This window comes from Malurus melanocephalus, unplaced genomic scaffold (genome assembly GCF_030028575.1).
Source record: "Malurus melanocephalus ecotype Western Australia unplaced genomic scaffold, MMel_1.1 scaffold_49, whole genome shotgun sequence".
NCBI classification, from domain to species: domain Eukaryota; kingdom Metazoa; phylum Chordata; class Aves; order Passeriformes; family Maluridae; genus Malurus; species Malurus melanocephalus.
The window spans coordinates 1,055,292-1,079,871 of record NW_026623281.1 but is presented as its reverse complement, the minus strand read 5'-3'; positions in this window follow the sequence as shown (position 1 = coordinate 1,079,871).

The window sequence follows — 24,580 nt, the reverse complement described above, 5'->3', positions numbered from 1 at the left end:
GATTCTACATCTTGTTGCTTTTGTTTGGTTTTTTTTGTGGGTTTGTTTGTTTTTCTGGAGACAATGCACCACCATTAAAACATTCRCTATGGAGGACCTTTTATTGCTGTGGATATTCCAAGAACAAATTCAACAATTACAAACAGTCCCATAATTYTTCAGAGAATTTCAGTTTGTGGTACAATGTTCAAAGCTTGAAATGGAAATCGGTTCAGTATCCACATACTTTAAAAAAATACATATCCCTATGGTTAAAGGATTTCCTTTAGTTAATTATAAACTACAGAGGACATGTAAGATTTTTCTTCTTGTACACCCACAAATWACTCTGACTTCCAATCAGAAAGTTTCAATAATTCAATGGAAACAACCAGTGTGGTGAATGAATCAGAGGGATACCAAAGAAAATTAGAGGAATGTTCTGAATGCATTTTGAATGAAACATCATTACTTGTTAGAACGTCTAATTTAACTTCTGCAGACAAGGAGCTTATGTATACACACATAAAYGTTTATACATGCATACACATTAATTTTCCAATGCTTTTCTAATATCTCCCCTTTCTCTTGAAATAGTTGTTTAAACTCATTTTATACTCAGAAAATGGGAAGAGTAAGAGTTCATGTAACTGCAAATAAGACAGARGGTAGGTCTGTTTGACACTCTCTTCACTGAAATGCATCAATATCTGAAAGTATTTCCAAATCCTTAAACCAGCCAATAGAACAGAACATAATCATATGATGCATACAAYRTACCAACTGATTCTGATTCTTGACCTACACCTACTAGACTGCAAACAATTCTAAGTGAGAACTGGGAAGTTATGAAAATGCCATCAGGACCTTGCATTGGCCTAGAAACTGCAGCTTTTGGAAGAGGAATGAAAAAAAGTGATGCAAGAGAATGGGACCAAGTGCAGTTTGAAGATCACTTCACACCTGGTACCCAGCTCAATGCCAGAAAATTCTAGGCAGGACAAGAGCAAAATACATGTGCTGTGAGTAGCAAGGACTGTACATTTGAATGTAGATGGAAGAGCTGGGAGGTGGTCAAGCAGATAAACACAACAGTAGAATTCTGGGCTGTGCATGGTGTATTAGGAGAGGAGTGGCTGGGGCTGTTTGCTTTGCAGTCTCTGGCAGCCAGTCTGCACTGTAACACTCGGTGACAGCAGCAGTGAACAGTATTTCACCRCCACTCTACTCACAAGGCTTCCTGAGTAAATGGCACCAAATTCATGATTGGTGCATCAAGTCAAGTGTCTCCTTTAAGAGGCACAGTTTTGACCAGAAGGTCTTGGAAGGAAAAGCCACAATTTTATTTATCATTTGTTTTTGTTTTTAAAGTATGGCCACATTTATTGAAATAAGTGTTTCACTTCAGTTTAAATAAGTACATTAATATTAATATTAATATGAAGGAGTCTGTAGAATTTTCCACTGAGATACTGACCTAAATCTTTCACTAGAACAATATATACGGTTATCAGAAAGTTTACCTTGCTTTTTCTTTCTTTTAATTTTGTTAAMCAACATTTTATGCTGGAGCTTAAATATTAGGCTACATTTAAAAATAAAAATTAAAAAAGGAGTTCTTGTCTGTTTCCCTAATGAACTACAAATTGGGAAAAAATGAACCAAATTTCAATTTGGAGAGAAACTGAAGTAAGTCTTCTGTAATAGTTAGCCTTTGGCTAGAGGACCARGCCCTAAGATGTTTGTGATCTTTAAGCTGCCATCTAAAAGTCTGTGGAATTATGCTCAGCTATCTCTCCAGAAAATWCTTTTTCTTTCTGCTTCCCAAAGATGCAAATGTATTGAAAAGAACAYTTTATCTACATCTGTAGCAGTTTGATACACTGCTTCCTTTGATGGTAACATGTTCTATTTGACATAAACCATCAGGCATTCAACACCCTGTTCATGAGATCCCATATTAAAGAGAATCAGAAGCAGTTGTACCATTATAACTAAGCTGGCATTCARCAGTAACCACTGAATTCATTTCAACAAGCTTGTCTTTTAAAAATCTATTCTCCCATTCTCCTGGGGAATTCAATAAAACCATAGCTAGGTGCATACAGTATACAAAATACCCTTCAACTTAACTGTGAAATTATAACCCCAAATCACAATAAAAAGGTGCAGAAAAAACATCTGTGGAGCTACATGACAAAGTCTTCTTAATATCACAAACACTCTGGTCAGAACATTTGGAAGATGCATTATCTAGATARGCATTTACAGAAAGGCCTATCAGGGAAATTTCACCCAAACTACCACATTTTATTAAACCCAGGGGAAATTTAAAAATCACCCCATTATTCTGATGGCTTTAGTGAGCCTGTTTTCTCTGGCTCAAATGGAACATGAAAGAGATCTGGCTTAACCTGAGCACTAAATAATGTGGAGAACCGCCTTAATGTCAGAGCCAGACTGAAAGAAATATTTTCATCTTGGCAGACTTTACAGAATCAGGATAGTGTCTTTTGATCAATGTCAGCCTAAATGCCAGCTTGTTGGCCAGCACTTGAGGACTGAGCTCCATGTTAGGCATACTTTAACCTCACCCACATGGCCACTTATTTAAAAGCCAGGGTTCCCTCATGGAATTTTGGAAYTGTGAATTCTGTGACATCTGGACCATGGAATGTTAGAAAAAAATTGTCCTAGGCATGCGAAATACTTTGCAAGGCRAGAGAAAGAAAATTACACTCTCCAGAAAGATATGTTCTGTAAGTATCTGAGAAACAAAATATAAACAGTAAAAGAATTTGAGAGGACACTCATATTTTTTAAAGTGGGGAAAATGTGATGTTCACAACCACAGTTAGAAATTATTCCACCCCAATTTTAAAATATCATTTACGTTTAAATCTAAATGAGCACAAAAAGGCTAGCTCACACTCGACATGTAGAGATTGCTCTTATTGACAAACAGAATAAAAGCACCTTCACTAACACTTTACACTCTCCTCCTTTTCACTTTGCAGCACAATCATCCATACTTGTTCTTGATCAGCTAGCAGAACTGTAAGACACCTTTCAATGAGTGAAGCTAATTTCTTTGCTAAATTGTTTATAAACCAAGCTACACTGATCCAAAAGACACTGTCCAATCTTCTTCTGCATCCCTCTGGAATAATTTTTAAACACAACTTCAGGTCACTATTTCCCTTTTAGCCAAGTTGTAAATATTTTCTGTTTATACAGTTTTGTTCATCTTCCTCCCTAACTCACTGCTCTTTTTCTGGAAACAGCAGTTGCATATTTTAGGAGAGCATTTAAAATGTATCAGCCAAATGGTCCCAATTGCTCTTATGCTTGTTCAGCCATCAATGCCAGGAACTGTTGAGACAATTTTGGATGCTCCATAAAAAATAAAAGCCTATGCTTGTATTTTTCCAGTTTTTCCCAGTTCTTCCTTTTTATGGATCACAGGTATGTCATATCTTGAGAAGGTTTAAATTTCAGGCTGAAAAATGTCTRTAAATTGCTAAAAACAGCACACAAATCTATGGATTAATTGTTGTTGGATATTATTTGTAATTTTTGGAACAATCATACATCATCAATAGCCATCTATGGTATCAGTGACTAATTAGAATAGACTTCAAAGAAATTTATACTATGGAGCTTAAAATTTGTTCCTATCAGCTCAAGAGCTTTTCTGCATAGTTTCCTGCTTATTGTTCATGAAGAATTTAAGATCATGAAAACCAGGTTTTTGTCTGCTGTTTCGAAGTATTGTAACACAGCATTACTACTTCATTCCCTCTCTGCCAATAAATCTCCAAGAACATTTGTGCAGAGTCTCTGCTCTTGAAGTCAAGCAAAATAACTGTAACTGCAGTAGGAGTACAGATGCCTCCTTCTGAGCAGCTTGGTGCTCAGGTATTTGATTACAGCTTGGAGATGGTGCAAAGCTTTGTTCTTCCTTCATAATTTTGCCAGGAATCAGGACAGGATATTACATAATTTATTTTAAAGGAAATAAATTTTAATTAACAAACAAAACTATGACCAGCTACACTAATAGCAGAAGAATGAGTGGTCTTATCACACAGCCTAAATTTTGAGCCAATCAAAAATCTCTCTTCTAAGTTATTCTAAATTATTTGGAATTACATCTCATTGAGCTTTCTGATCAAAACTAATTAGATATACTGGATAGGACTGAAGCTGTAATTAGAAGAATTTTGAAATAACATTCCATGTGGTAAAAAATGTTAACACACTGATGGGCTAAAATTTCCCTATGGTCCACATTGCTCTAACAAAAAATCACGAATGAAGGCTGACAGTCAGGTCTCTCTCTGCTTAAGAAATTTTTGCCTACTGAATTAATTGAGACCAATGATCAAAGATGTAAAAATATCAAGAACTTGTTGGGTCATTTGCCTTATTAAAGTTGCAGAGAGGAATTCCATACCCAGCAGGAATCACCMCCCAGCTGTCTACAGATCTACCATTTCCAACTGTGCCCTTCCTGAAGGTAAGGCCCRGATATACTGGAAAGGCTCTGGAAGACTACTCTACTCTTTGGCAACACTTATCCTAAATATCATTCTCAAGGGAGACATGTATAYATTTTACAACAAAACGGGCCTGGGATCCATCTATCATACACTGTGAAAAACAGAGAGGCAGGACTGAAATTTATAGCATACCACCCATGCAGACACACAAAATCCACCCTGGAAAAACATTTCAGAAACAAAAGAATCTAAGACACTGTATTTTCACAGAGGTACTGTGGTAACAGGTTGAAGGTGGAAGAGTAAGAGGGCTTTTTATGGTTGGGACGAGCAACATTGGTGCCTAAGGCARTAAGGGCAGGTGGACTTAACCATGTGTCCATCCACAATGCTTAAAATGTATMATCTCAATTACAACAATATTTGGATAAATTGTTCCCAGTGAACCCCCCCTAGAGCTCTCYAACCTTAGTCCATTACTGTAAGCATCAAATAAAAGTGGATTTACCTTCCAAGTGAAATAGATTTAGCACCATGTTAAAATTGAGTCCATGTACTAAATCAGTTTGAGATGTAAATGCATTTTTCACTAAACGTCATGGATAGGTTGAAGGTTCAAACACAAAAATACATTTTAAAAAGGTGAAACACATTAATTACCCATCCTTCACCTTATTGATGAGCAAGATCTGGCCCAGACTACATKATCTGCTTATGATCCAAAACATGAAATGAGTCTTTGCCTAATATATAAATTCCCTTTGAATAGAAGTTACTTTAATCAGAAGAAAGTCAGTTTAGCATAGATTGATTTCCTGATGGTGGACTTAAAAGCTATTTATTTATTCCTCCTTCATGACTATTTTCTGAAGAAAAGAGGAAATACTAATACCCAGTCAAGCATAATATTGCCTCCAAGCTTTAGGGGGTTTTTTTCCCTCAAAATCCCACCCAGCACACCGTAGGCTGGTTGAAGGACTGTGCCCGAGAGGGAGAAGGACCATTCTCCCCAGCCGTGTTTTTTCTCCATTATCTGCTTAGATTTTGGACCTGCAGACTTGACAGAGGCAAGTCTACTCTGTTTCCTTCTCCATCAGGAATGCTGAGRTTGCTGAAGGGTGGAAAGTTGGCTTGCAATGAGAACACACTTGCTCTAATTACATTTTTATAGAAATGAGAAACTAGTTGTACTGAAAATTGTAGAGATTATAAACATTGTGTTCTATATTGTGCCRTCAGATTTTAAGCAGATGGTTCAGTTTATTCAGCAGATGTCCGGGTAGCATGATCTATCCCARTGTTTGGCTACAAATAGACTGACRAGGTTGACCAACCCTAAAGGAATTYGTGAAAACTTCTCATGTTCAGARKAGTTCTCAACAGGAATATTTATATATTACTAGTTTTCCCATGTAAAAATATATATATTACTGCTCCATTCATGATCTCATAGCCTTTTAGACATATATTAGCTTTCCCCTCCCAGAACAAAGTGCCATCATCTCKGAAAGTCTCAGCTGCAAAATGTAGGAGTGAAAATTATGCTATGAATTTTTTATGATCATATCCTATTTGSTGTAAAGTTCAAAGGTCTATAAATATTCAAAGATATGTAGGATTCTGTGGAATGTATTTCTTGGTTTTATTCAGATCTGATAAAAAATATTTATGACATGAGCTAGAAACAATTTTAGAAATGTTTTGTATTAATTCTCTGCTCATAAGGGTAGATAAGATCACAGGACAAAAATTTTTCAAGTCGGTATACTCATGACTTTTACTTTTGCATTAAASAAAGTTCCCTGTTGAACTGCTAGCAGATGAATATTTTCTTTTCATGACTGAGCTAAGAGCTAAAAAAAAATAGACACTGCCAGTAACCAGGASTTAAGTGTACAAACAAAAGTGAAACATAACTCCAGAATCAAGTCAGAGGAACTCTACTGACAGCAAATTTTCTACCATTTAAAGATCTGCTCTGTCATCTAAAAATYTCTTCCATTGGCAGAAGTAGCATCTCAAGAAGGAATAATTTATTTCAACAAAGTTAGGATAAGTGATGGTTATATTTTTATCATAATAATAACAGTAATTAAAACATCTTTCCTAGGTATTTTAGAACTTTTTTTATACCAGGTATCTAAAGCTTAGGAATGTATTGTTACTTGATTTTTTTGTGCACAGATTTGATTTTTTTCAGTTTCCTTTCACCGTTGTATTTTAGAGTTTGATATAGTCACAAAAATTTCWGCTCTGATGTAACAATTACAGTTAGTAAATGACTTTATTTTAGATCATTTATAATTCATGGCATTGGATGTAGTTAGAATATAAATGCAGATATTTTAGAGAAACTGTATTTTAAAATGTTTTAAATTAAGCATTTCTTAAATTTGTCAATGAACTTATGCTTATAGCTGTCATATATTTTGCTTGCAAAGGAATCAGAGCTTGGGGAATAGGGAATAGGAACTATTTGAAATATAAATACAATATAAAAAACATTTCTTGCAATGCAACTTTATATATTATTACATTTGTGGACCACTCATCTCCACAGAAATGTGAAAACAAAATTCAGCAAATAGATGTAATGTCCACACCTAGATATGGTACAGGTTTACAAGGATCCCATACAAAATCTAGGCATTTCCCTCCTGAAAATTTATACCAGTTATARTACAGTACATGTGCAAAACTCTCTGCAAGCTGAAGAGCACCCAAAATTCCAGATATTTTACTTTAATAAAAAATTACATAACACCTATTTTCGGACCATGCTAACACAGGCAGATTGCTCCTARGCTCATACCTGTATGTCTGCAAGATTTGTGCTGTGATTTCATCCAGACCTGGGGTTCTGCACAGCATTGCATTGCACAACCAATACACACAAAAGCAATTTTGCAGGCAAGACAACAAGGTACCTATGGATTAAAAGCACTTAAGCAATGAGGAAAATTTATATGCAAATTGCTTTTGATCTGAGACTCTTAAACTGCAGCTGAGGTGAAAACTGAAGTGTATGAATCCCTTTTTGGATCCAGACCTCTGTTTTTTATGTTTTTCAGATTTACCTGCAGTGCACAGCAAAGTCACAAATYAGTGCTATAAAAAGCACAAGAGAAAACTACTTTGCAGTTGAGAAACAGTGCAGTGAGATTGAAAGTTAAAAAAAAAAATAAAAAAAAGAAGAAGAAAAAACAAGTGAAAAGCATAAATCTGGGAAAAAAACATAAATGAACTACAGTTTGCCAAAGAAGCAGAAAGCAGCCTTAAAGAAGCACAAGTCTGTCAGGCAGAGAGCATTTTTCTACAGCTCTGATCATCAAGTTTAAAGCTCTAGGGCTGTCACCAAGAGGAACACAAGTTGTTACAACACAACCAGAGGCATTTTTAACTCGAGCTACTACATAAGAGCCCTGCTTTTCAGGTACAAGATGTTACATTCTGTTGCACAGAGACTCTGTTTTAACTAGCAGAGGAGCACTTTTACACAGCTAGAKAGTTTAACTTGTGATCAACCTTTTGGCCATGATCTGCTGTCTCAGCTCTCCATCTTTGCATCCTTGCTTTAAATTAACTCCTTMATTTCCACTGTACTCAAGTCAAAGCATCTTGGAGTGTACAAATGCTCTGCTTGAAAATGCCTCAGCTTATCACGGCAAGATGAGGAAGATCTCTTCTGCCATAAGAGACATTCCTACGGAGTTTTGAAGGCTGTGAGCCTTCCTGCCTGTTATGGCACACACTATACCAGGACACAACATATCTAATCTTCTCTTGAGAGGTACTCAGAGGATGCTACTATTGTTAAGGCCTGAGCCTGATTTGAGGTAGCCCCTGTAGGAAAATAAAATTTAAAAAATAAAACAAAATTAAATAAAACAAAATTAAATAAAACATAGCTAATGATCTTCACATTCAGACTTTGAACACTTGCTGTTTGAAGAATTTTCTGTTCCAGCTGATCTCTCAATCAAGCTACGAAGTTCAGCTGCCCAGCCATTCCCACTTCACCAGTATCATACCACAGGCAGGGAGCTCTCCTTTCACCCCATGGGACTTCTCACTTTCACAGGGATAACATGAGGGCTCTCTGGGGTGTCCYCAAGGTCACTGAGGTTTCTAAAAGGATAGACAGGAATCTAGAGGGATTTAGCTGAACTGACAATCAGTGATTTTGGGGCAGGTCAGACTGCTAGACGGTTCTAAAAATCCCAGTTCAAGCCTGTTTCCAGCTGTAGGCACCTAAATCTCTTTAAAATAGGATTGCATAAGGGTGTACAATAAGGTCATTTAAGGAGATCAAATAAGCTTTAAGTGGCATATGGCTATAAAAACAACAAAAGCAGCTGTGAAATGATAACAACTTTTGGACATGAACTACAATAGCTTGGATTCTTTTAAACTGCCCTTTTAGATAAGAGAGATGAATAAAACAAGAGTAACAAACATCATCAAAAAGTTCTCTTCTAAGTATAAACCTGTGATCAGAATTTAGAAAGTCACAACAAAAGTCACAACAATGGACTTTTTCTTCAAAAGGACTCATTTTACATTATTTTTCTTTTAGTTAAATGCTACTAAGAAATTGATTGGACTAAATTTTAAAGTAAGCATCAAATSACAAACTAAGTTGGACAGAGAAACTCTGCGCTGGTGAGGTTGTAAAATATGTTCTGGAAAACAACTCTGGTTATCCGATAGTTCTCACAGTCAGTGACTCAGAACAGGTGAGTGACTTAAATGAGATGACAAAGTACTGGTGCAGCTAAGCCAGAAGTGGAAGCTGTGGCATCCCACACCACASGGCCTGAGCAAAACAAACCAACTCACCAACAGGAGCCATCTAATCATTTTTTGCTTTCAGAGTTTATAAATAAATATCATTTGTTAATGTTCACTGAGCTGAGCTCTGTGTTCTACTGAAGGMAGAGATTCAGAACCAAGGAGCCCTTCTGTGTCAACTGGCTTCATTTCAGTGAGAACTGAGATGAACAACAGTAATGAAGAAACACATAAAATGAATGCACACTTTTAAATACCAGCAATGCCAACTTCAAATGAGATGAAGCACATTAAAAACAACAACAAATCCTTGCTTTTCTGAAAGGTTTATATCACGCCTACTATCACATGACTCTATATTAGAATGTGATGTACCTATTTYAGAATGCATTTTTTTTCTCTAACACTACAGTTTTGCAATTTTAAAAGTCCWAACATTTCAGCAATTTTAAACTTCTGGGATTTGCCCCAACAAGAGCTACAGTTTTTGTCTTTTAAACTTTCAGGTGAACAAAAATTCAGTCCCAGGTTGGAAATACAATTTAGGAAAATAGGAAAATGTCTTTCAATATCACAGAGTCATATAAGCACCCTTTACAAGAGGTTTCACCTAATCCAAAAGCATACAAATCCCATCCGCTTCCTTTGTTTATGTACCAGAAGCTTCTTTCAGCTTCTTCCACTATCCTTACTGCCAAATTTATGTCCTTCTAACTTTTCCCTTCTTCATCAACAAGGAAAGTCTCAGATTCTGATAATTCAACAAAGTTGGAGAAACCTCTAAAAGTTCAGAAAAATGCCCTTTGTGGTCTAACCGACTGCAGCTAATAAACCCTGCCTGCATTCCTGGTCACTGCTGCTCTGTTCTGCCCCCACAGCTGTTTGTACAGTTACATTGCAAGTTGAAATGATTTATTTATTTAAGGTCAGACGCTCTTTATTTTYGTAGAGGGTTGAGGTTTTTGCTCAGTTGTTTTTCTAAAACCAGAAACCTTTTAGCTGACTGGTTTGCAGGTTTTTTTGTTTTTTTTTCTCAAAAGCTGTTGTAGCAGCRCAATTGAAAAGGCAATGAACTCCTGCACTGAAACGAATGTCTGGGGGCAGAGAGAGGTGGGAATGTCTAATCTGGCTTCCTTCCCAGAACTGACATGACACAAACATGTTGTTTTCAGTGAAGGAAAATACTGAGCCTCTAGGTAAATATTCTCATTTATTTTGGGTTAAAGGGCAATTTCTAGTCAGGCTTAGTGTCTAGTGAAGTGTGTAAAAATTAAAAAAGGACTTAAAGAGAAGTGAAACTTTTTTTCCCATAAAATTCTGCTCTCACCACTCATCATCTTGATTGGAAACAAAACTTGAATGATTTCAGCAGTAGCGACTCAAGTTTATCAGAGAGGTTACAAATCCCAGTTCTTCATGGGACTCGAAAAACTGGGGCATTTTTCAGAAATCTAGATCTACAGCAGTTTTCATTTCCAGACAAACATTTAAGGCTGAATTTTAAACATTTCAACAACAAAACATTTGGTTTAGAAGCTGTTTTGAAATAAACTTCAATTTTGTTTTGAGATTTTTCAGCTACCACACATATGTGATATACATAATTCAAAAATACAGCCACAGATTAATTGTAAAAATTATTATTATTATTAAAAAAGTATGCTCAGTGMAGCTTCCTGATATACATCCAGATTTGGATAATCTTACTGGGAAAAGTTACAACTTACTGTTCCTGCTAAAATAACTGAAAACAAGGACCAGGCAAATGAACACTCAAAGATGCATTTAGCATTGCTATTCAAACAACTCTGTAGTGCACGAGCAACTACAGAAATCTGAATTAAAATGCTATAATTTTGTTTCTATAAACATATACACAATTGCATTTTCCCACTAACTACTTCCAGTGCAAATGTGGAATCAAACATCAAATAACTCAAGGSCCAGAGCTCCAAGTGGAGTCTTTAGTGGTTCAATAACATCTTGACACAACTATCTAAAGTGTAAATAATGTCAAAATACATAAATYTAGGGGTTCTCCTGCCTCCTCTCTACAGTCTACAGGTATCTTTTAATCAATTGATTTGAATGAAGCCTCAATTTGATGACACATCCAGCTCACTGAAGCTAAAGTGTTACAATCCATTAGGCTTGCTCTAAAATGCAAGGCAGTTATTAATAGTTGTTGTTGGAGGTTTTGTTGTATAAAGATTCCTTTTGTTTGGCTGCTATGCAATGACAATGTACTATGCCACTTCCATTTATATTTCTTTTACTTCACTTCCTTGAATCTGTCCAGATCCATAGAATTCAAAATAGACTTTATTTTTAAACAGGCCTGCTTCTCCCCCGCTTCTGCCTGTTATCAATTTCCAACAGAAATAATACTTACATGGAAAGTTATGGAAAAAAAAAGAATAATTTTAGATTCCTTTAATGMTATTTTTTGTACCTCTAACACCAAAACTGTTTAAACATCAATTGCTTTTGTCAAAAAACTTTCCATGAAGTTCATGTGAAACACAGCTCCATCGAAATAAATAACAGGGCACCATTTACCTCTATCGACCATTTTCCACACAATCTAACTCAACCTATTTTTAGTTCAGTCCACTTKCTTCTGTGCTCAAGTATTTACAAATTATTTATTTTTAAAAACCTGACATTAAATTTTACCTCTAGGGATGTTTTCTTTTTCCTTATGTGGCTGGTAATTCCAACACTAGGCTGGAAATTTCTTCCCTTAGRACCCGAAAATATCACGTTTGTTCTACATTTCTTGATTGCAGTGGGAATCAGATCAGTGGTGTTGCCTCATCAGTAATTATACAAATATATTAGCCATAAACATGTCCCTTCATCCAACATCATATCAAACATTAAAATTAAAAATTAAAAAAATTCACAAAAATTTTCCAGCGTGAATGAACTCTCCTGGCCCTATTTTCAGACCAATTATTATGTCTTTCAATGGCAGATGCATACAGAAAAATAATATCTAAGAAAGCCAATGCAAAGAACTCCTCTGAGCCAGAATTTCCAAATCCTGCTTGTAGAACAACATAAATCATGGAATCATTAAAGCTGGAAAATACCTCCAAGATCATCGAGTAAAACCTTTCTGAAAATTTATTTTAGTTGCTAGGGGAATGTTTGGTTGAGCATTTAAGCTCAGGAAACGCTGCAATGCACACAGCCCTGTGCTGGTGGGTGTGCACACTTGCAGGGATATGAACTGCAGCTGTACCATCTACTCCTGGGGCATTTTCTGGGATCACCCRCCTTTCAAGACTTCCTGAGTCCACCCTGCAGCCTTTCCTTTGTTTGGAACACTTTAAGAGTCTCTGCCTTTTCTGGGTCCCAAATTTCAGGAACTGTAGCAAAGTATTTATCTTAGAGACTCCTACKCATCTTTCGGATTAGGTTCAGAAGCAGACAAGGGATTAAAAAWTAGCAGTGGATCACTGGCAGCCAGACACAGGCAGCATGGATACATAGCCCTTTGCATAGAAAACAAAACTAAAATCATGTAATACTGGGTAATTGATGATTTCAGTCAGGATCTCTTATTATGATTGTAGTGCGTACAATCAATGTAGTGCATAAAATCCATCTGTGCATCTGATATAGCTCGTGAAAATTTGGCATCAGTTTCATACTGGTCTAGCTCCATCACCTTCACTGGAAATAGCTGTGCTGACAGAAAAAGAAGGTCTTACTTTATCAAAGAGGATTTGTCTGCATCAGAAAAAGTAAAGGTGCTGTATTCCAACCTAGGCTCATTTTAATATGAGCATTCTCTTGGATTCTGGATTTCATTCATTATCTGTTTCCAACAAAATGATAAAAGAGAAATAAAAATGTGGAGATGCCACAACCAGGAGTGCTCAGGCTCAGCACTGAGTGAAGAAATACAGAAATCCTGAGAGCCAGATAAAGGGAGTCAAGCCAATATGTTTTTATGCCTGTCAGCCAAGTATTTRTGCATTTTCCACCTAAGGTGATGAATCTATAACCTCCAAGTGTAGCACAGTGTAACCATACTGTATTTCCACACAACAAAATCTTTGAACTTAGGCTGAACTCTGTTCAGGAGCTTTCTATAGAGAAAAGAAACTCCATTTACATTGATTCTCCTAGCAGCCATTCTCTTCAGAGCAATGGGTTGTGCATTCTTGACACAGAGCTGTAGGCCTAGAGAGGACTTTTTTCCACATGTTATTTACATAAACAGAATGAGCTGTAAATTTACAAGAATCACAGGTGATCTCTTTATGAACTTGCCTTCAAAACAGTTTTTACAGGAACAATGATGCCAATAATTCCATATCAGCTGTTTATCAGAAAATTTTATACTGAAGTATGACAAGTTGAAGTGATTTCCCCTACATATTTACTATCAGACACAAAATGCTGACAATTCTCTTAYGTGAAAGCAAACTGGCTCTTGACTTAGAGCAATGACTGTAATTGAAGTAACAAAAATCCCTGGTTTTAATYGTAATTATATTAATTGTAAAATATTCAATCTAAATAGGTAATTTAAATTTGATTTTTATTTTTAGTAACTGTTCCAAAAGAAAAGTTCACTCTTTTAAAGTATAATTTGGTGTTTCCTTCTGTTGCATTGAATGYATACATATTTATTTAACTCAGTGGTTACTATGATGACTTTATGTTTACCGTATTTCTAATGTTTCACTATACTACCTTAGAAAATATGTAAGAAAATAACTTTTCAAGTTATTTAATAAACTTTCAAGTTTGGATGAGAATGGGGCTTTGTAAGTTTATGTGTATCAATAACATTCAGATAGAAATTGCAATCTGCTTAAGACAAACAAAACAAGCAATTGGAAATTTTATTTGTTAAACAATGTTGTTTTAAACATGTCTGGTTCCTTAGAAACCTGAAGTATTAAGGAGCTAATTTTCAATCTAAATGCAATTGTAAATGCAATTTAACTAACATGAGTATTTTCCTGCACTTAGTGATTTAAATGTATTATTTCCATTCTTCCAGGACTTTAGGACACAGCTTGGAAGATGCAGGGGAATAGCTGTTGCTTTTTCTATTCTCTCAACTGGATTTTAATTTCTCAATGAATTAATTATAAACTACSTGCAAAAACCCCAGAACACTAAAATATTCACACACATGGGGAAAGTAGTGTCTCTGTCAACAGCTGGCTTAATATTTCAACAAACTAATTCCAGGAAAAAGCTTTGGCAGAATATCTAGCCTGCTCTAACTACTATTTTTGAAGGCAAATTATTTTAATAGTCTATAGCAAATATAGCCATTATAAAGACTATGATAACTTCAGATTCTTAGAGTATATCACCCTTTTGTTTAACTACTAAATACATGTTTAGAAAGTCAATTAAGATGAAAAGAGTTGTCTTTTTTATCAACTCTTGAATAAAAAAGTATAACATCTGACTGCTGTACTCTTATAATGTTGGAGGGAAATCCAAAATTGATGAACTGTGACAAACCCATTGGTCAAAAATTAAATCCATTAAGGGCAATAATTAATATCTTTTATTTATGTAGGTAGTCTTTCATTTCAAAGAATCTTGAAGCACTTAGCTTCGGAAAGTATATCTGAAATATATCTTCACAGAACTTGAGCTTCATGCAGCARATTAAAGAAATCCTGTAAAAATTAGCCACTTATCCAGCATCCCATTTTCACCATATAACTATCAGCTACTTGTTCAACTATTCTGAAAAGCAAATTCAAAAACTCTCTTCCACTAGTAGCACAGGAAATTGAAAGCATCTCACAACTTACTCCAGTCTCTCCTATAACTTAAAAGGCTCTCTGGGGCCACCTGACATATCTTTCTTTGATCTCCCCTTCCCCTTGTAAACCACATAGCCCTTAGTTCACAAATTAAAAACATACAGCTTTTTCATCACCAGTCTCTGCAATAGGAGCATTGTCAGCTTCATATTGCTCCTATTACACAATGATTTMCAAAATTGTTCAGTGGACAGACACTTCTCAATTTGCATGTGGTGACTCTATTGCTTTTGTAGACTGAGAAGGTCTGACTGGCTGGTAGGGATCCTTATCACTCATCTGCTTATCCTGTATCTGCTTCTTCAAGAAAGGAATCAGAGACTATGGGATTTATAATCTATCAATAAACAAATGGATTATAAAATATATTGTTCTTGCACAGGACTCCATTACACGTACACACAAAGCAGTCGTCACTCTGTCCTTTGCTTTGTCCATCAAGTTCAGAAGTTCACCTGCAGTGGCCAAACACCTCATCACACATCAAACACTTCAGACAATTACGCAGTAAGCAGACCCCTGCAGCAGTTGTAATCGGCTTTCAGTTGTCTCACTAATTCTAATGAGAGTGTAGATTGTAGTCAGGATGGTTTTGAACTTATTACCATCTAAATATAAAATTTAGCATGGTCATGGCTTCACACCAGCCAGCAGCCAAGCCCCACACACCACTCACTCACTCCCYCACCAGCAGGACTGRGGAGTGAATAGAAAGGGTAAAAGTTTGTGGGTTAGGACAAAGATGGCTTAATGGGGAAAACAAAAGCTGGACGCAGAAGGAAAGCACAAGGAATTAATTCACTACTTCTCTTGGGCAGGCAGGTTCAGCCACCTCCAGGAGAGCAGGGCGCCATCACACAGAGCAGGTACTTGGGAAGATAAACGCCATCACTCCAAATGCCCCCCCTTCTTCCTTTCTCCCTCCACTGCATCTACAGAGCATGATGTCACACAGTCTGGAATATCTCTTTGGTCAGTCTGGGTCACCTGTCCCTGGCCGTGTCTCCTCCCAGCCTCCTGTGCACCCCCAAAATCCTCACCGGTTTGTCAGTACAAAAAGCAGAAAAGCCTCAGCTCTGTGCAAGCTCTGCTCAGTAATAACRAAAGCATCCTGTATTATCAACTCAGTCTTCMGCACAAATTCAAAACTGAGCCCCACAACAGCCTCTGCAAAGAAAATTAACTCTACCCCAGCCAAAACCAGCGCAAGGGTCCACAGTGACTTGTTCTTCCCTTAGAAAGGAATATGGGAAGAGYAGTGAGACATTTCTCTTGTATCACCAGCTAAGAAACAAGCATATTTGGAGTTCTCATGCACTTCTTAGTGCATGTGATGTTATAATTAGTCAGGTATTTTCTTCCCCTCTACAGTCTGCAGAAAATACGCCTTTGGGAGGAAAAAAAAAAAAAAAGGAAAAAGAGAGAAGAAGTTAAAACTTCTTTTCTTTCTTTCTTAAATTCCACTGAGGTACTTAATGACTTTAGGCTCTTACAGAGTAAAGATCCAAGTTTTTGAAAGAATTTTAGAAGAGCTGTGACAAAATGAACAAACACAACAACCACTCATTAAGCTTTCTGTAGTTCTGCCTAATATTTGACATGATCCCKCATTTCCCCAAAACCCTCTGGGCTCAGGACTAATGGAACAGTTGCAAATATCTTTTTTGAGTCTCACAGTGATGAACCAAATGTTATTTTGCTTTTTACTATTTGACTTTCCATCTCAGGTCAGTGCTCTAACATCAGTCAGACTCAAAAGAGTAACTGGAAGTGACATAATTTGCAAAATATACCCTGCAGCATAATGAAAATTATGTAGTTAAATAAAAACAAACAGTCTGCTGGGTAATTGGGAGCTGAACTTATTTATTACAAATTGAATGACTCCACAGATCAGCTAAAATGCAGCTTCTGAACATAACTAACACATAGAAAGGCATCATTGCTRTGTGCAGTGTGCTATGTAGTAATTTCTCTACTTAGCTGGGATCATTGAAAGACTAGGAAAGGAGCTCCMATCATTGTTTCCCACCTTGACCTACCCAGTTGCTGAGAATACCCCACCAAAACGCCAGCAGTATCAGGGCCAGCTTTTTCCTGGCCTTAAAGGGCTGTTCCAGCAGCTGAAGCTTGCTCAGCTGTCAGGAAAAATCTTGTCTGCCCCAGCTCTGTGCACAAGAGAGTAGAAAAGTGGTGCTGGGAGGGACTGTTCTGGCATTTAATAACTGGAATATGCTCAGGACATCCTTTACTGGTCTGTTAAACTGACAACAAGGAAATCATTCCACGTGTACAGCTCTAGAAAGGACTTGCATATTCCAACTTGCTTATAGTTCAGGTAGTTTTTTTAATAATTGCTATTGACATTGCCTTTATTTTATTACACTAACAAAATTATTTTCATTTATATCTCTGCTTGAAACTGGTTTCAAACCAGAACAGTTAATTTACAAACACATACACACACACACACAGAGCAAATGGACAAAATGTGCTCTGTTTCATAGTGAGACCAAGTTAAGTCTTAATTAAATAAAAAGGTAACAGAAAACAAATCAAAAGAATTCAAAAATTTGGTGACATGTTATTTAATAGCAGGGTAGAAGTTGTAATGTCAAAGAATTTTTTGTCAGATGATAATGCTGGAAAAAAAAATAAGCTACCAGTCAAATGAAACGACTGGCAAAATTATGACAGTTCTGTGCCAYGGAGTATTTCAATATAAAGACCAAGCTACTTACAAAAAACTAACAATGAACTAATGATATAATGGAGAGGGAATGTAATGCTGAGATGTTGAGTGACCATTCAGGAACAGGCTCCTGTGTATCATGTTGAAGTTTTCATTTAGAGAGGTCATTTCTCCTCAGAGTTGTTTGACCTGTCTCTCAACAATGTCTCTTTCTTCCCTTGCTGTGCTACTGCTTTCTAATGATTACTGTTTCAAACCACAGAATGTTTTTGCATATTTCTTGCATATTTTACCAGTAGGACTGCCATCCTCAGCATTCCATCCCATTGTAACAAAGACATCCCAAAATATCTTGTGTTGGATCTTTCTAGAAAATATTGTAATAATTGGCTTTGGATCAGAAGATTTTTCCTGCCCATTAAGAGAAATCAGTGGGTTCTCCATGTGAGGCACCAGCTGTATTTAAACTTAGGTTCTATTTACAACTACTTATTTCAGCCAAGAAAACTCATACACCTTTATGCAGGGTGTTTCACACGAATGGTAAAGAAGTAAAAATTTGGGTAGGTTGGCAGAATCCCTACACAAAACTGATTTGCTTTTTCTGAACACCACTGCACCTGCTTGCTCGGATATTTAAGATCCCCTTTGAAGTTAGTATATCTAATTCTGATTTAGTATGCAAACAACACTGAGATCCAGCCTGAAAACCAGTAATATTCTTCTCCCATTCAAAGTGCCTACCTGAAGGGAAAAATCGGTCATAAAGGAATGAGGAAGAGTTCTAGATTAGGGTACAAAAAGAATTCTCTGCTTCAGTTGTTAAATGGTTTCTAACAGAAATCTGCTACCGCAATTTCATTATCCCAATTCAAGAGATTTTTTCTAAATTGTTTTCTTGCTACTATAACTACACCATTAACTCTGAAAACACTTGAGAGTTGAATCTTAGTGTGAATAAGCTACAGTGCAGACTATTGCATGTTACCTTTTTYTAATTTGTTAACATAAAAAAAAAGGAAAACTAACCATCCATTATGCTTTTTTTATTAAATTCAGATATGGTGTATAGAGGCTGAACGGTATCTTTCAAGAAGAGGTTAGCATCACTTCCTACTGGCACCGGGTTTAGAAAGATACCAGCATGAATTGTTGCACTCAGAAYAAACGTCTGCATTCTGCAGAAGATGAGGGAGAGAAAACAGAATAGTCACCAGCTGAAACCCACTGACAGATACAAACCAGGACTGAACCTTTTGATCAGCAGTTTGGTTTGCTTAAAAAAAAGAAAAAAAAAGGCATGAGAACCTCTTAAAATCTTTTTTATTGCTTTCTAGTGTTTCTCAGAGTTACATGATTCATCTCAGTGAAGACATATTATATTTTAGAGGGTGACAATATTTAGAGCTAGGTGAAAGGTGGCAAGACYATACAAGCACAATCATGTGAGTCAGAAAATTGTTTTGGATTCACCATTTACTTGTCCCATATATATTTATCTCTGTATGAGCCATATCTGATTTCAACAATGACAAAGGACATGCATTTGAGACTCACACCAATATTCATTCCTTGAGGAACTAAAATTGGTTTTGGTGTCAGCAGCTGCCTACTTCAAGGAACTCCTAAAACTTATGTAATCCTGTCATATTTCTTCTTTTTAAAGGGAAAAAACACCCAGCATATTCGTAAGTTCACCACACTGTGTCAAAAGCATAATAAATCGATCTTATTCTCCCCCCTCTTTGTTAGCCACACTTACCCAGTCATAGCACAAAAATATTGCCATGGCAACATACAGTGATAGCAACAACAAATAGCAAAGATGTAGAGAAAACATCATTTATGTACAGTCCAGACGCTTTTACTCACTTGAAACATTGCTGRGAGATTCTGAATCACAAATTAAAATTAGCAAATTTGCAAATAACGAAGGAGAGAAAAAGAATTTAGGGATCTCTTAAAAGAATACTCTTCTCAGACTCTTCATCTTTATRCACTTGTAACCCCATTTCTCTCATTCTCCCCTGCTGTGGAATGCAGGAACTTTCCATATCTGCCACCTGGTATGTAAATCAAGAGTGTTCAGGATGTTGTATACATTCCAAAAAACTGGAAATGTATTTAGTTGTGAACATATAACATCTAGGTGAGAAAATCATGCCTGCAGAAAGCARCATAGTAACTGATATTTTTATGAAGAAAACAGATCTGCCCAAGACCTGATATGCTAGAGGGCAGGACAAATTCTAGTGAGATTTATGTATTTTATAACCCAAATGTAACTCAGACAACCAATTTCTGACAAGCCTTGATGGCAGCTAGGAAGATTGCTTTCACTGTTGCTATTCAAGGAGAGAAAACGGAATGTTTGATCTTAATTAAGATCTTCTAAAATCAGATGGGACTTAATGGATATAAAAATAGCAGCAAAGCAGAAAAAAATAAAAAAAAAAAAAAAACGGGAGGGAAAAAAAATTCAAAGATTGCTTCATAGTTTTATCAGGAGCTATCTCCAGGCAGGGTGTAGATGTACAGAGGTGACACAGACATTGGTAGCATCAGGTCAGCACGAGATAACAAACCAGTGCACTCGGGTGTCTGGGYACGGATTACGGGACAGCAAAGCACTGTTTGTGTTAGGAATGCAATACTCTGAATGCACCTGATATCTCACAGCACACATTGCTGAATGACTGCAGGCCCTGCAAGGGTCAATTTGGCACAGAGGGCTTTATGGGGATATTAATTGCCATGGAGGTTTYTATGTAAGTCAACAATCTCACTGCTGTCACCGAATAAAAATAAAGTAATGCCCAAAGTATTCCAATAACCAACAGACTGGAACCTAGTTCTGTTGCAATTCCCATTAATTTTACAGCTCTAACACTTTCAGGATATAAACGACTGTTTTAACAAAGGTAGAACACACTAAAATGCTTCCTGTTARTCTTGGATCTRAACATCAATACAGAAGAAACACCTRACMCCAAAGCCAAGTGTACTACTTAGGGATATTCAGAAGTAATGGAGTACCCAAAATCAACAGAAATCTTTCTCTCTCTCTCACTTATTTGCCTGCTCCCTCTCTGGGGAATAGTTATTTCTCAGTGGGTGGAATTATGATGTTTGACTTGGCATAGCAGTGGAAGCATCACACTGCTTATAATGAAGACCCAAAGTACTGTATCTATTATTGGTAGCTRGTTATGTCACCAGAATGTTCTCACATGTCAAGAGCAGGTGTCCCCACTGCTGATTATAAATAAAATTATTAGCAGTCAGAATTTGTATTTAAAATGAAAGAGGCAGCAAGTGACTAACTCTTGCATCTCCGATTAATAGCACATATCTCAGATCACTTAGCTCTAAAAAGCAACTGAAGGTTTCATCAGAACTAGAGAGAGAAGAAATCAAATTTGCATACAATAAAATTGGCTGTGGGAATGAGAAAGAAAGGCAGGAATGAGAAAACTGAGAGGGACCTTGAATGAAGAACAAAGGATTATTTAAATTCCTTCAGTATAAAGTTAAAAGTAATACAGAGACTGACTGAATTCCAGATCCTTAAAAATCAAATTCAATTCCTAAAATACAAGCCCAGATGGCTGACTGGTGTAAATAAATGCAACTTCATTCGCTCAAAGGGACCAGCATCAGTGTATACCAGCTGAAGTTTTGGCAAATCCCGTCTCAAGCTCAGTCAACACTCACAGGTTCTCAGGTCAGTGCACAGAGATTGTTTCCCAACCTACTGTGATGACAAATAGATACAATTACCATTCGTTAGGTAATGAGGAGATCGTTGCTCACTACAATCATTCTTCACTTTATTTTTCATGCTAGAAAATTCTATACACTAATATCACCAGACCCATATTTTGGCAGACTCTGAGGGTTTCCACTGCTTGACAGCTTATCTGTGACTTACCAATAAGTTATGTACATGGTACTGCAGAATGAATTTCAAATTATTGGCCTCAAATAAATACAGTTGATTTGAATTATTTTAAGAAAGAGAAATATATGATCTGCATCAACAGGCCTATGAGACWTCTTTGCATTAGTACCAAAGATCTGTGTTTTGTGTCTCATCTGCGGGTCTAATGTTGGCTTGGAGTAACAATTATGAGCAGAAAGGGATTCAGTGCAAATTTGGCTACTGCTTGGGTGAATGACATCTGTAGAACTGGTGAAAATTTACACATAACTGAGCAAATATCAGACTTCTGTCAAGTCAGCAACAATTCATCAGGAGCAACAAGAAGAAATGAATCCTGAACTAAGACACTGAAAACATCGAGTCCTGTGGCATTGTTACCAGGCCTTATGTGTTCAGAGAAGCCTAACAACTTGATCAAAGATGTGATGGATGGCAAAGTCCTATCAGGATCAGCTCTCTATTAGTTCCCACCAGAACACCTGCTTATTCCCCAGAAAGGAAATCACTTTATATAACATATAGAGTATAACATATTTCTCTGCACATCATGGTGTTTATTTCTCTAATTTCAGACACAGTGAACACAGGGAGTGGAAAAGAGGAAAAATAAGAGCTATTTTATCTTGCATAACAGGTGAAGGGAGMTGAGAGAGCAGAAGCACTTTTAGATCCTAAATGTAGTTGTGGTTTGTTGGGKTTTTTTCACTTTCCTGTCTCCATCATCACCAATCAAAATGTATCTTCTCAAGAGAAGTGAGGAGCACATAGGGAACACATCAGACCAGTGCAATCTTTCTCTGTGAACTGACAATGCTGCCAGGTAAATGAAATATGACACTAATTTCAATTCAAATCATAAGTCACAATAACCAGAACACATACTTGATGTCTGAAAAAATTCCAAAGCTGAGCAAAATACCGCTTTGACATTTATAGTAGGAAGTAGAAACATGAGGTTAAATAAAAATTTTGCTGGAGACAGTTGCATATGGATTGGTCAGGAACCAAATTACTTTTTTTAAGAAAACATTGCAGCTGCAATACTTTACCATGAGAAAACCACAGTCATTTACAAYATCTAGTACAGACAGCAATGTGAATCAAATACCAGCTGAACAGCTGGTCCCAGAGAGTGGAAATCAGTGATAAAATCTAGTTGGAGACATTTTGTTTTCATAATTATTCCTTATCTGTTTTGGTTTYTATTAGCACCTTGAGCCAGTGATAGCCATCCCATTTTAAAATCAAAGCCCCTTATATGAGACACAACTTGAACTTCCACTGGAAAATCTAATTATGCACAACTATTTGTGGTTTTTCCCCTTGCACAACCTCTTGGAAGCACATTTTGCACCACCAGGTAGTGTTAAATTTGRCATATCATTAAGTAAGCTTGCATGGGTTTTTGCAACCCTCTTTTAAAGCCCTAATAGTACACAGATAAGCTTATAAGCTAAATAAATGCATATAACTACCAAAACAACACAGCAAACTTGCTGAGTCCTCTGTTCTGGCTACTTGAGGGACRCTTCAAGTCCTTCATACCAAAAGTACAGTTTTCTTTCTCCAAGACTCCAAGGACACCAGCAAGTGAAGTGCTTCTGGAAACTGAAAACAGGCAGATRTTATCACCCTAAAACTACAATATTTGAATTACTGAAGGCTTTGGAATGAAGTGATTCTGGAGACCAAAGGAAAGCCCATCATTAATGAATCCAGAACTGCTTCATGCACAGCCACATGGAMAGCCTGCAGGGTATGGGGCGTGGTGCAGCGTCAGGGTGAGCCCCAGGTGWCTTTTGACTTGAGGGGAAATCCCCACCCTTTTATATGGCTGTCGTTAGGTCTTAGGCAGAACTTGCCTGGGAACTCATTCTGAGTTGTGTGTAGGGCCCAAACTCTGGTCTGGTCCACTTCCCTRGTTAYTGARTRATGAAAGGAAACAAAGACATGTGTAAYAGGTTTTGTCTATTATACTGAAGTTGCTTTGGAAGCACAAGCTTTAGTAATCCAGCACAAACATTTCAAGGTAAAAACCTCACTGACTGGCAGGACCCATTRTGCTATAATTTTGATAATGAAAACATATTAAAAGATATTCCAGAATAAATCGAATGTGATCTAACTTCCTTAATAAACATTTCTGATGAGTTGCAGGAGAATATACAAGCAGACATTTCAGACACATCATCAGCCTCTATGCTTTGCTGCACACTCAGGCTTCTTACTACTCTAAATGGAACACGGAGTCTGAAGGTTGTTCTGGTTTTTATTAAACATTAAATACTTTCTCAGAGTCTAAGTACACKCTGGGTGGCAAGAATTAAGCTGACTAATTTTTGTTTGCAGGCTGACAAAATTCACATTCTGATTGACTTTCTGGCAATAACAATTCCTGTCAAAGCTTCTGAGGCTAATTCTGGGTTTGYGCTTTTAAATGATTTTATTTGTGTATGACATGTTACTGCCCATCATTATCAGGCCCATTAACAAAGACACAAATGTATACATGCATGCATGTTTTGAAGGACTTCATATTAGCATCAGGGATACTCCTCTCGAGGACAGACAAGAAAAAATACTCATAAACCCCTTCCACATTTTCAGATGTTTTAAAACTCACTTTAGAGATGCAAAACTGCTCTTTCAAAGGCAAATTTACCACTGAATTGTAGAAAAATGGCTTCCAAATGACTCTAAAACTCTAAGATGAGTCTAACATGAAGTTTAGCTCAGGAAGAAAGACAATCCTAGGGATGGGAGAAGACCCAAACGTAGGGCATGTTAAATGTATCCTGGAGCTGGATCTCTGTAGGGTCTCTAGACCTCCATAGGTTTGTGAATACACAAACTGTAATAGGTT